The following is a 15067-nucleotide window of genomic DNA, read 5'->3' as shown; positions in this document are numbered from 1 at the left end:
CTCCTTTAATGGATGTGGAGTTTTTGAATCAGTTTTCTCTAAAAGAAAGATTGCAGAGTGTATACACAACCCTGGTTAAATAAATAAAGTTACAGCTGCTTCCTGTTTGGTAGTGAGACGATATTACCTATTGGTTATACTCATATTCTGTTCATGCTCACATCACAAAAATAAATGGCAATAATAATGAATGTCCGAATGTCTGGAGTTGCCACAGTTACCAGGAGAACAGTACTTGTCTAACTGCATTGTGCCAAGTGTAAAGTTTGGCTGAGGGGGGATCATTATTACGTAGATTTTTATTTTTTTTTTAACGTTCCAGTAATGGGTACTCTTAATGCTTCAGCAGACCAAGAGATTTTCTGATCATTTTATGCTCCCAACTTTGTGGAAACAGTTTGGAGAAGGCCCATTCTAGTTCCAACATGACTGCAAACCAATACACAAAGCATGTTTAAGAGTTTCTTGTGGAAGAACTTGACTGGCCTGCACAGAGTCCTGACCTCAACCTGATAATAGATCACCTTTAGGCTTTCTAGTCTAACATCAGTGTCTGACCTTACTAATACGCTTCTGGAAGAATGGTTAAAAATTCCCATAAACACACTCCTAAAGCTTGTGGAAAGCCTTCCAAAAGGAATTGAGGCTGTTATAGCTCAGGGTTCGTACAGTCATGAAAAACCTGGAAAAGTCATGGAATTAAAAAAAAAAAAATAGAAATTTCCAGGTCTGGATAAGTTGTGAAAAATATAAAATACCCAAAACGTTTTGGAAAAGTCATGGAAATTTGCTCTACAAACATTTGTGTTTTCATTTATTGATGGAGAAAAGCTATTTTAAGCTAACAAATACATCAGCTTAGAGTTACAGTAATTCAGTAATTTAGCCCAACACAATGGAGCTCTCAGGATCTGACACATTTTATTATTGAAGACTGTGTCTTTTTTTATTAAATTTAATTTACGCTTACTGTAATCAATTTGGATTATAGTTGATAAGTTTTAAGTGTTTTTACCGTCTATGTCTGCACTAGTGTTTTAGAAATCATACGTTCATGGAAAAGTTATGGAAATGTATTGGTTAAAAACTGTATGAACCCTGTAGCTGTAAAGGATGGTAAAGTGCAGTGTTTTCCTGGAAAATCTTACAGCACTACATGCTTCCCTCTGCTGAACTTTTGTTTCGAGCTGCGGATTTTATCTTCCAGCAGGACCTGGCAAACTGCCCACACTGCCAAAAGTACCAATTTGTCTTATATAACATTTAAATTAAAGCGCAGAGAGCATCATGAAGACCAAGGAAAAACACACCAGGCAGGTCCGAGATGCTGTTGTAGAGAAGTTTAAAGCCGGATTTGGATACAAAAAGATTTCCCAAGCTTTAAACATCTCAAGGAGCACCGTGTGCAAGTGATCATATTGAAATGGAAGAAGTATCAGACCACTGCTAATCTACCAAGACCCGGCCGTCCCTCTAAATCAGGGATGTCCAAACTTTTTTTGTTGGGGGCCACGGGCCACAGACTCTACAATAAAACAAATAATGAAATATACCACTTTAAATAATACATTTTCCTGATTACTTTCATTTACACACCATTTTACTTGACTTACTATCTTTATCTCTGACAGTGTTGTGTAAACTAAGAATTTTCAAATTGATGTTTCATTTCATGATGTCTCTTAATATTAAACTCCTTAATTACGGCAACTTTTAGACTCTTTTGCCCCGTTTTACTGCGCTAGAAATGCGCACCCTCTCCACTTTTAGACTCTTTGGCCCGTTTTACTGCGCTAGAAATGCGCACCCTCTCCGCTTTTAGACTCTTTGGCCCGTTTTTCTGTGCTAGAAATGCGCACCCTCTCCGCTTTTAGACTCTTTTGGCCCGTTTCTGACGGCTAGCGTTCAAACTTTGAATCTCACATTATAAAAACCTGCTTAACAGCGGGCCAACTTTCATTCTATTTCTAACATACCTCACGGGCTGCTCCAAAAAAGGAAACGGGCCGCAAATGGCCGTAGTTTTGACACCCCTGCTCTAAACTTTCAGCTCAAACAAGGAAAAGACTGATCAGAGATGCAGCCAAGAGGCCCATGATCACTCTGGATGAACTGCAAAGATCTACAGCTGAGGTGGGAGACTCTGTCCATAGAAAGAGTGGCAAGAAGAAAGCCATTTCTCAAAGATATCTATAAAATTCTTATTTAAAGTTTGGTACAAGCCACCTGGGAGACACAACAAACATGTGGAAGAGTTGCTCTGGTCAGATAAAACCAAAATCGAGCTTTTTGGCCACAATGCAAAAACTTTATGTTTGGGGTAAAAAAGCAGCACAGCTCATCACCCTGAACACACCCACGAGCCCCACTAAAAAAACATGGTGGTGGCAGCATCATGGTGGTGGGCTTGCTTTTCTATAGCAGGGGCGGCAGGGAAGATGGTTGCTATTGTCCTTTATGAAAAAGAAGATAAAAGAGATCATCTCCAACTTCAGCTCTTTGATCTTATTGTTCCAACATCGCCGGCTACATCTGTCCCGCTCTGTAATCTGAAGCCTCATGAAATATCGATGTCATCAGCTGTGCCGTACCACAGAGCAGAGACGATTAAATCATCGTTTAACGGCGAGGGAAGAGGGGGAAAGGTCTGAATGAAAGAAAGCAGAGTGTGTTCGAGTCTTCAGGCTGGAGAAAAGAAGAAAAAAAAGCCGAGCAGGACTAATGCAGTGTGTGTTTAGCTGTGTGTTGCCTGAGGGAAACATCATGTATGTGAACAGCAGGAGAAGTGCAGCTCTGCAGGCCGGGGTGTCCATTAACCTCTTCAGCCTCTTCAACCTCTAAAAGCCTTCATTTCAATTTCTTGCACATTAGTTTCCAAATAAAAAGAAGAGGTTATTGAACTAGTTGTAAAAATTCAAGCTGTATAATAAGTCTGTGGTTTTAGGTGTTGAATTTGATTGCTTGGACCTATTTTTCGCTTTTTAAGTTTTAAGTTGAGTTTCTCTTAAGTATGGCCTATTTATCACACTTTATCCTCCTGAGACCCAGACTTGTGCATTTTTAATTTGGGATTAGTAGGACCTAACAAGTATAAAATCTAAACTTTGACTTTATACAATGTTATTTTAGCAACAAAAAAAAAAGAACAAAAAAATGTGGTTTATTTAACATGTAAAAATGATCCTTTCCGTTTGGGTTCAGAAGAACCCAATTAGTCCAAAACTACACAAAATGCTTTCTACAATAAGTAAATAAACTACTAAAAAAATATGGCGAATCTTTACCTGGCCCATGTTAATGTCTGGACTGGCTGTACAAACCTTTGACTGGGATTCCTGTCATCATGTGACCAGTGGATGGTAGGGGCAGTGTCTCCATATGAAATGTAATGTCCACGTATGAGGATGCAGGGTCTCAAGAGGTTATACTTATCATATATACTTAAAAGCACTTTATACAGTTATATATCTGTGAAGTGGTGAAATATAACCAGATGTAACTTTGAGTAAAGTAGATGTATTTCAAGTATATAAAGCTCTGGAAAAAAGTAAGAAACCACTTTAGTGTCTGAATCAGTTTCTCTGATTTTGCTATTTATAGGTTTATGTTTGGCTAAAACTAACATCAGACAACCTTTGTCCCAAAAGAGCTTTCAGATCTCAAATAATAAAAAGAAAACAAGTTCATATTCATAAAGAGTTTTAAGAATTATTTTTAATCACTGTTTTCATGCGTCCCTGCATGTTCTCCTCCACCAGTCTTACACACTGCTTTTGGATAACTTTATGCTGCTTTACTCCTGGTGCAAAAATTCAAGCAGTTCAGTTTGGTTTGATGGCTTGTGATCATCCATGTTCCTCTTGATTATATTCCAAAAGGTTTTCTGGAATTTACTCAGTAATATAATATAGTATAATCTGGCTGATCTTGGCCATCCTTAAGAAGTTAGAAGTTAAATTAGTGCTGGTTTTAAAAGCAGTTCTAAAGGAAGATCTTACCTCTTTACCTGGATTAGGTGTTTGTCCCCTGGAGGGCCACAACACATCTCAACACTCAACACAGTGCTTAACTCAGGGTCGTCACGTCGAATCTCAAATCTCCGGCCCAGGGACGCAAAATACAATCAGCTGCATTTACCAACATCTTCTCAAGAATTTTCCTGAAATTGTTGCTGATAAAAAGCCCTGACAAAAAGTTTAAAGCGATGCAAAATTTACGATTTGTGTTTAAACAGCAGAACTGTCCACAAGCCTGCTTTTATAATGATTTTGATAATAATAATGTGCTATATTTAAATCAAACAAAAACTTAAATACTGAATAAATATAATAATTGTATATGTATATTTGTAAAATAACTCGTTAAATCCTAAGGAAATATAACAGGGTGGTAAACAGATTTGTTAAAAATTGGAGAAAAGTGCAGTGACTAGGTTCTGATACATCAGCTCACAGATGCAGCCTTGTGCTGATCCACATCACCCTAGGAGTGATGAGGTGAAAGAAAACCATCTACTCTACCCACCCAGAGAGAGAGCAAGATCAATTGTTCTCTCTCAGGGCTCTGGCAGCTGATGGCAAGCTGCATGACAGGGATTCGAACCAGCGATATCCCGACAATAGAGGCAGCGTTTTAGGCAGCTGGCCTACTCAGAGGCTCAATACACTTATTTCAGCTTTAAAATTAAATGTTTAATATGAGATATGATAAAATGATATAATAAAGTGTTTTGTCTTGTTGGATGGGTCAATTTTGAGCAAGAAATTAAGTAAAAAAAAAGCCAAAGAAAGCCAGAGAATCTACAGTTTGTCTATAATTGTGTGAGGAAATAATTAAAAGCTTTAAAAAACAATGTTTCTCAATAAAAGATTAGAAGGGATTTGCATATTTATCTCTCTACAGCCCATAATATCTTTAATCTATTCATATTTTCTTCTATTCTATGAAGATGAGAATACTGGCATATACACAGGAAATTCTAGGGTTAGGCATTTTTGTGATAATTAAGGTTAATTAATGGATCGTATTGGACGTAATTTTGTCAGATACTGAATCAATAAACCCCTACTGTATAGTGCCCTAACCCACCTAATCCATCTTAAAAAAGTAAATTATAAGACATTTTCTAAGCTGTATTTAGTGTGTTATAGCAGTAAAAAACTGGAATTAAAAACAAAAACAAGCTCTACACCCACTAAACCAGTTTACTAAGGGAGAAAGATGTGTTACAGCAGGCAAACTAGAGCCCCCAGCACCGAAACCACTGAACACTTTCATAGCTGTGGGAATTCTGCTTTAAAACAGTATTTTCTCTGTATTTTTTCTTGAAAAATCTTGAAAAGGTAAGACTACACAATCTTACGCTTTTACATTGTTGTTACATTAAGCCGTCATTGTTTTGACCATTTTATCTATTTTTATCTATTTTTATTTTTTGGTCTGTAAAGCACTGTTGTTCTGGAAAAGTGCTATATAAATACAGATTACTTGCTTACTTACTTGTTTTGCTTGAAATTCTAATGAAACTTACAAAACAATGAAATTAACAGTATTATTTTCCTGTCATTTTCACATCCTTTAATTTTACACAAAATACCTGTTGTTCTAGATATATCACTATCAATACAGTTATATACAGATACATAATTATAACTGCAAAATAATGCATGAAAATACATGTAAACATGTAACATGTAAACAATTTGGCCACACCTTAAATTCATTAATTATTTTAAAGGTCTCATTCCATCATTTTGGCGGCACGGTGGCGCGGTGGGTAGCACTTCCGCCTCACAGCAAGACGGCCTGGGTTCGATTCCCGGCTGGGGCGTCCCGGGTCTTTCTGTGTGGAGTTTGCACGTTCTCCCCGTGTCTGCGTGGGTTTCCTCCGGGTTCTCCGGTTTCCTCCCACAGTCCAAAGACGGCACGTTCAGGCTAATTGGAACTTGATTGAAATTGCCCCTTAGGTGTGAGTGTGTGAGTGAATGTGTCTGTGTGTCTGTCTGTGTCTGTCTGCCTTGCGATGGCTTAGATCGTAGAACCTTGTGATTAGACAGTACCTTTCCTGCCGCGAAATAGCCGACGAGCTGATGTGGCGTTAAACTCGACTACCCTACCCAACCCAACCCAACCCAACCCATTCCATCATTTTATTCTGCTAAGTGCAGTTCAGCGACTGACCTAGACTTAGAGTCTCTGTAAAATGCCAAATCCACCGGAGATCCTATGTAAACCTAGCTACTGCAGACAATGGAGGTTGAGGAAGAGTTTCATGAGCAGCATTATATACAACTCAGAGAGACCTACTGTATTTCACGAAGAACAAGAAAAAGAGGAATTTAGAATTTAGGAATATTATATAGATTATACAGTTACAGGTATACAGTGAATAATAGCTCTATTTGAATAATGTTCTAATCCAGATTATGAGAAGCAAGAACTGCTCAAACTCTAAGTAAAGAAAAAAAATACTTTATGAAAAATTAAGGCCAGTTAATCCGAAAGTCAATTTTAAGAAATTTTAAAGGAAGTATTCTTAAGTACAGTCGTAAAAAAGACCATCAAAAATTCTATGATGATGGAACTGGCACTAATCATGACCGCCCCAGGAATGGAAGAGCAAGAGTTTCCTCTGTTGTACAGCATAAGTTCGTCAGAGTTACCAGCCTCAGAATCCACAAGTTAACAGCAGCTCCCCAGATAAGAGCATCTAAATGCTTCAACACAATTTTGGTTTGTTTAACACTTTTAAGTTTCTACATGATTCCTTATGTGTTCCTTCATAGTCTGGATTATTGTAAATTTAATAGGATTGAGACTTCTCACATCCAAGCTTTATATCAGTCATGCTGTGGAAAATTACCAAAACAAATACTATTTTTAACACTATAAAAATAATAAACGCAAAAAAAAGGAAAATCTCTGTAAAAAATAAAGTTTTTTTTTACATTTTTATTGAATAAATATTGTACAAAAAATATATTTCAATGGATAGTCACATATACATTTAGTGTTAACTTGTGTTGTCTTTGACTTATATTTAAGTTTGTTTGATCTGAAACATTTATGAGTGACACACATAAAAAAAAACATTTTTTTTCTTTATATCAACTTTAATAGAAAATGTTCTTTATATTGTATATTAAGTTTAACCTTAACTTATATAGCTCCTTTCTAGAAACCCAAGAACGCTTTACACTTTACACGTTTTACACACAACCATTTATACTCAGCACTTATCCACATACTTGTAAGAAGCGGCAGCCAATCGTGCACAGCGTACTCTCAACCGGAAACAACCGTCCACCTGGAGGACTGCATCAGACACATTTACTCACACACAAGCGTACATACCACACACTTTACACCCACATACACATCATATCAAGTTAAAGTAACCAATTTACCTGAAACATAGAAACTTCACCCAGATAGGGACTTGAACCCAAGACCCCGGTGCTGGGAGGCGAACGCGCTAACCACTAAGCCACCATGCAGCCCGATAATTATATAATGTTACTGTATAATAGAATACACATTTTTTTCTTGTCAGATGGATCATTTATAATCAGAAAATAGGCAAAAACACTAAATCAATATATAAATAATGATTATTATTTAGTTTAAAAGACAATATCCTTTAATGCACAGTCACGTATCTGTGCCAGGGGCTGAAGCTGCTGCCAGATCTGTTAACCTGATCCCACACTAAACTAACCCAAAGATCAGAAATAAAGAGACTAAAACAAATCCACTGCACTCAGCGCTCAGGTTAATACCCCGAGCCTGTGGGATTTAAACTGGGAGTGTTAGAGGAGTGAAGAGTAAAGCTCTTATCTCCACAGGGCCGAGCTCACACCCTCCAGACCCTGCAGGACCCCAGTCTGATACCCCTTCAGGCCCTGCGAGCTGCGACACACACGGGCACGCCGCCGCCACCCGCCTGCAGGCTCACACAGGCCAGATACAGAGGGAAAGCATGAGCCTGTGTGTGTGTGTGTGTGTGTGTGTGTTCAGCTTGTAACGGCTCTTTTTCACATGTATTCCTTTAATTCTAACATGTTCTATATGTTTCTGTAATAATACACACACTACATCTCTGAAAAACATTTATATCATTTAAAAATGATGAGTTTCTCTAATTTTACCAAATTAAAAACCTCTGGAATATAATCAAGAGGAAGAAGAATGATCACAAACCATCAAACCAAACTGAACTGCTTGAATTTTTACACCAGGAGTAAAGCAGCATAAAGTTATCCAAAAGCAGTGTGTAAGACAAGATGCATGAAAACTGTGATTAAAAACCTCCAGGGTTTTTCCACCAAATATTGATTTCTGACTCTTAAAACTTTATGAATATGAACTTGTTTTTTTTTTTGTATTATTTGAGGTCTGAAAGCTCTGCATCTTTTTTGTTATTTCAGTCATTTCTCATTTTCTGCAAATAAATGCTCTAAATGACAATATTTTTATTTGGAATTTGGGAGTGTTGTTTGAAATGTTGTTTGCTAGTTCATATTAGTGCATTTTAAAAAATGAGAATATCAAAAAAACTTACTTTATTTCTGTTATTCAGTTCAGAATATTAAACTCAAATATGATATAGATGTATTACATACAGAGTGATCTATTTTAAGCGTTTATTTCATTTATTGTTGATTAATGATTATGGCTTACAGCCAATGAAAACCCAACAATCAGAGTCTCAGAAAATTAGAATATTATAATTTAAGACCAATTGTTACTTTTGGCAGTGTGGGCAGTGTGCCAAGTCCTGCTGAAAAATGAAATCCGCATCTCTATAAAAATTGTCAGCAGATGGAAGCAGGAATATTTAATGATATTCAAATTTTTTGAGATGCACTAATAAAGTAGATATTTTGTATGAATGTTTTTTTTACTGGATACACTGTAATATAGTAGATATATTTGAATACATTTGCTACTTTGCTATATTATTTTACACATTTACAATACATTTGTTGTTTTATTAATTGTTTCATATCTTTTAATAAACCTGTTATCCTGTATCCTGTAAGATATATTTTATTGTATAATAATGTATATTATGTGTAATTTATTTTATCTACCTGTTTTAAGTATTTTTAATTTCTTTTTTCTTTTTTTTTTTAAGAAAAAATAGTTGTTTATTATTCGCAATTATTCCCTGCAAAATACATATGGTGTAACATTTATAGAATTGTTAACATCAATATAAATAAGGTGTGATTTTTGTTAAAGAAAAAAAAATTGTGCATATTAATTACATTATTTCCATGATTAAATTTGTAAATAAATTGCAAGATTTTATTTATTTATTTTTTTCCTTTTTAACTTACTGCATATTTTTATTTTGTTATTGTTATTTTTGTGTCAGTCTACTGTATCATATAAATAGATTATTTTAATAATTCCCTATAATAATAAACAACATTTTTTTTTATAAAAAAAAATGTTATGTAATGCACATTTAAAGTAAATTACATTCATTTATACCAGGTTTTATTATATATGTTTATTTCTCATAACTCTGTTCTATAAAAAGCTGTAATGTGTTATTATATGGTAATAAATTGATAGTGTTATGATGTATCTTGATTATTTCTGGGACTGTGTATCTGCTGTGGGCAGTATCAGTGTTGGTGGTTTGATGGAACTAAATGATTATTTCTGTCGGGGCTTTGTGTGTTTTATGTGTATCAGTGCTGATTTCATGCCGCTCTATTGAGAGCGTCCCGGAGGACTGTGCTCTGGAGGATTTATCATATTCAGACTATCTCTGGGCTCTGCATTGAGAATATCAGCACACAGCAGCGGGGGGCTTCGGTGGCAGGGTACACCCCCCCTGTAAAGCAGCTGCTCACAGCCCGGGCCCTGATCTCCTCTGCTCCTCCTGTGTGTGTTTAATGTTATGCATGGCTCCCCAGATAAAGTCCATGGAGAATCTGACACGTCTTAGTCGGTTTAATCACTCCCACAATTACAGCTACCTGTCAGATCTGCAGAATATCGCCCGGGAGGTGGGGGGTACAGGGGGGTACAGCTACTGTACAAGTGTCATATTTTATATTTTAATGTTTTCCTCAGGTTACAGTTAAGGAAAAACATAAATATATAAAATATATATGTTACAAAACAAAAAATCAGGTTTATAAACTGTAAAAAAAAGTGGTGGTGCAAGAGGTGCTACATTAAACATAAACTACATTAAACTACATAAACATCTTAATTTAATTAATTGTCAGATTATAAAAAAGTGTGAAAAGTGTACTATTTAATACAGTATATGATGGGACGTATTTTATTTTTAATATGACCATTTTAATATTTAATAAACATACATCAATTTTATTTATCACAATTTATTTTTCGTTGATAATAATTTGAGAACAGAATCAATCAATCAATTAATTAATTACCTACTGTATTAATCTTTCTGTTAACATCTAATTTTACACTGAGTGCAGTAAGGATTTATGTTATAGCCAGAGTTTTATGATTATGTGTCTGTAGGAATGTACGGTATTATAAATGTATCACTGCTGTCACACAAAAACCTTGTATCTGAAGTGCAAGATACATATAAATACTACTATACCAGAAGTATATACAATACTACATGTAAACTATATATATATATATATATATATATATATATATATATATATATAATAATATCTTACAAAAGTTTCCACATATTTTTAAATATGATTTTATATAATTATACATTTTTTATTTTTTTGATAACATTTTATAAGGATAATAAGGGTCCTAAATAATAGTAAATATGACAGTAATAAACATTATTATATGGTTAAGTAAAGTCTAGTTAAGTTAACTTGTTAACCTATTTAAGGTTATATGTTTGAAACAATACATTTATTTATTTCTATTTAATCATGTATTTATTAAGATTAGTGAATTAATGTATATTTACAAATGCAAATACATTTTTATAAATTATAATTTTTACAATTTATATATATATATATATATATATATATATAAATCACATTTATTTTCACTTGATCCTAATTTACAATGAAGCCAATTATAATAGTAATAGAATAATAATAATAATAATAATAATAATAATAATAATAATAATAATAATAATAATAATAATAATAATAAATAAAAGAAACACAAATGTTAAATAAATACATTTAATGTAGATGAAAATATATACATGTATATATAAAAATAGGAGAATATAAATAAAATGGCCATAAAACATTAACCCATAAAAAGTAAATAATTTATAGAATATAAAATAAAGAAAAAAATGATCAAAGTAAAAGTAAATTATAAAATAAAATGATAAGAGTGATATAAAGTGAATAATAATAAACAAAGAATCTAAATAAATATAAGAATCTAAATAAAAAAAAAATGTAGGAAGATTAAAAATGTAAATAATAAAAGAGAGAAAAGAAAGGATAAACTCAGTTAAAACAATCACAGGCTTTCTGATGGTGATTAGATAGTAAAGTATAAAATGGTCCAGTGATATAGTATAGTATATTAATAATGCATATATTATATAGTGCATATAGTGCATATAGTAATAATTGTAATTATTGCCTTTCAGTCAGAGAGGACTTTTCTGGGGTTTTTTTTGGCTGCAGTTTTTATTGTTAATAGTTGTGTACAGTAATAATAAGCATATCACACAGTGCTGTTATACAGTATCATGTCCCCAAACACATATCAAAACAAAAACAGACATACATAAACACAAACAGAGAGATTAGACCAATTAATATAAAAACAGCTCATTTATTGCTACACTAATATTAAACCACTTCATCTGCTATTTAATTCATTGCCTGATTATTATTATAATAAGAAATAAGCATCGTTTGAAGTCCCCCCCCCCCCCCCCCCTCGTGCTGGTGTCCCGTGGAGTTAAGCAGGTGTTGTGGAGCTGAACTCACCTTTCCTGCAGATTTAAGCCCAGCCTCCACGCTGAGCTCCCCACCTTCAGCTCACTCCTTAATAACACAAAGAGAGAGAGAGAGAGAGAGAGAGAGAGAGAGAGAGAGACTCCCACAGGAACCGGGGTCATCCCTGCTCACACACACACACACACACACACCATACATAATCATTCGCATTACACTGAATTATACAACACACTGTACAATAACTGCTTCAACATGTATCCAAACTGTGCACTATATACTGTATAAATAGATCTGTCTATCTCTCAATTTACTTATCTATCTATTTTATTCCATTACATATTTACCATATATATAAAAAGCTCAACTCAGATCAACAAAGAGTGCATTATTAATAATTAATTAATAATTATTACAATTTTATTCATCATATCATCTCTAACCTTTGGGTGAAATCTTGTAAAAAAAAAATATATATATATATATATTTATATATTAATGCAATGTACAGTTACAACAAGAAATACTGTGATTCACTATATTTTCCTAATATTGTGCAATGTTGTACAAAAATATATGTATTAAAATTATTAATAAGACAGTTTTAATATGTAATATTGCAAAATATGTGTATGTATCTATCATAATTTTAATTATATTGAAAATATTTTTTTTGCTTTTGTATTAGAATAGAATAAGAATAGAATTTAAAAAAACTTTAACATTACTTGGAATATATATCTTTTCATTGACTTCCAGTTAAGAAGTTTTTTTTTTCATCTTTTCTCATCTATCTATCTATCTATCTATCTATCTATCTATCTATCTATCTATCTATCTATCTATCTATCTATCTATCTATCTATCTATCTATCTATCTATCTATCTATCTATCTGTCTGTCTGCTGTCTGTCTGTCTGTTCGTTTGTCACTCATCATGTCAATGTACAAAAAAAAGGCATGTAAAACTGGTAAGGAGATTTTTAAGAAATTCCTTTTGTACAAAAGTTTTGCATAAAAATATATATAATTTACAAAAACTAATTACAAAAAAACAAAAATAAAAGCAAAGAGCAAATTCTTTATATATATATATATATATATATATATATATATATATATATAAATAATAATTTTTCTCTGTTTTGAATTTGCAACATACTCGTTTTCCTTTTGAATCGTAATATTTTGATTGTAGATTAAATTTTTTGTGCAAAAAAACTTTACAGCAGATTTTATATATTTAGAGAGAGAAGAAAAAAATAATTATATCAAATAACTTTAGAAGCAAAATGCAAAAGAAAATTCACACAAAGATGAAAGCAAAGACTGGCAAAATCCAAAAGGAAATATTATATATAAGATAATTTTTTTCTGTTTTAAATTTGCAACATAAACGTTTTCCGTTTGATTCTCAAAAATTTGGGTTGCAGATTTTATTGTTTTGTGTAAAACTTTCGGCACAAGATGAAATCCATAGAAAATTACATTCAAGTGTTTGAACATGGTGTGAAACATGGTGAAATAATACCTGGCCCCTTTATAAATACTGTGGCCCCTGACGGCCCTTTACTGAGATCCTCCACTGAACAGTGCTGTAGCTGAACTGAAGAGTCTGTGAACTCACCTGTGATCCTGCAGGACAGTCAGACGACGGAGAGCAGCAGCTCTGAATCTGAGAAAAGAACAGAACATACACACACACACACACACACACACACACACACAGTGAGGGCTTCATACAGACCCCCTATGAATATATGAATCCCATCAGAGCAACAGCAGCAGAACAATGCAGCAGAGCACAGAGCACACACACATACATACACCATACACCATACAATTACACCTCTATACTCACACACTGACACACCGGCCTCAGCGGCAGGACTCTGAGAGAGCCCAGAGATAATTAATACTACTAATCCTACTATTGTTACTACTAATAATATTGCATGGCGTAAAATGAAAAAAAAAAAAAAATCAATAAATACATAATTTTAACTTTGTATCTCAGTATTTAATTTGTGTATTTAATTTGAAGTGCTGACACATTGTATGAGAATTTATCTATCTATCTATCTATCTATCTATCTATCTATCTATCTATCTATCTATCTATCTATCTATCTATCTATTTATCTATCTATCTATCTATCTATCTATCTATCTATCTATCTATCTATCTATCTATCTATCTATCTATCTATCTACGTAGGTTTATTCCTACTGTAAAGTTGTTGTTTTTTTACTATATCTATGCTTGTATTCTATTTGAATATATTATATATAACATGATAGTAGTTATTTACATTCAATATAAATGACATGATAAATGGACCAATAGAAATACTTCTATATATAACTTCTACTGTATATATAACTTTCTTTTTAAATGACTTATTTGTATTATTTGTTTATGCTTTTGTCTTTTATTTTGTTTTTATAGCTTTGTATTTTTGATCCCTTTTAAGTGATATCGATTTGATGTAGCAGTTCATTTTGAGTATGGTAAATAAATGGTCTGACTTGTTCTGAGGGAGATTCGTGCTTTGCATGTCGAGTAAATCTATTTATTAGTGTTTATTTATTTATAATATGTAACAATTGGTTGTGGATTTCTTTTGTAATGAATGGATTCAGATAAGATTGGAGAGAATATGACTGTCTGGAGCAGGAAGTCACGAACCATAGTACTTTTTCCCCAGCACTTTAGTTCATTTTTATATCAAAGACCAATGTCTGTATACAGTGTTCAATATATACATTTATTAAAGTTCCATTGCTATTTTACTATAGGTAAAACCGAAAATGGTCCCTTTTGTGTTTTGGTCTCTTTGGGCTTGTTGGCTCTCTGTCATACATTTGTGTGACTCCTTCACAGAGAGAGAGAAAGAGAAAGAGAGAGAGAGAGAGAGAGAGAGTTTCAACTATTGAACAAGTTCTCTCTCTCTCTCTCTCTCTCTCTCTCTCTCCACACACACACACATACACACACACAGATCATTGCTTGTTCTCTATTCGTGGGCGGGCAGAGTGGGCTGTGCCTACAGAAAGAGAGAGAGACAGAGAGAGAGAGAGAGAGAGAGAGAGAGAGAGAGAGTTTAATTAATTTTTTTTCTATTTACAATACAAATGCCCATAAATTCATTTATACTTAT

Source organism: Astyanax mexicanus, chromosome 1, assembly GCF_023375975.1.
Source record: "Astyanax mexicanus isolate ESR-SI-001 chromosome 1, AstMex3_surface, whole genome shotgun sequence".
Taxonomy (NCBI): domain Eukaryota; kingdom Metazoa; phylum Chordata; class Actinopteri; order Characiformes; family Acestrorhamphidae; genus Astyanax; species Astyanax mexicanus.
The sequence above is the reverse complement of the archived record's forward strand: the minus strand, read 5'-3'. Positions refer to the sequence as shown.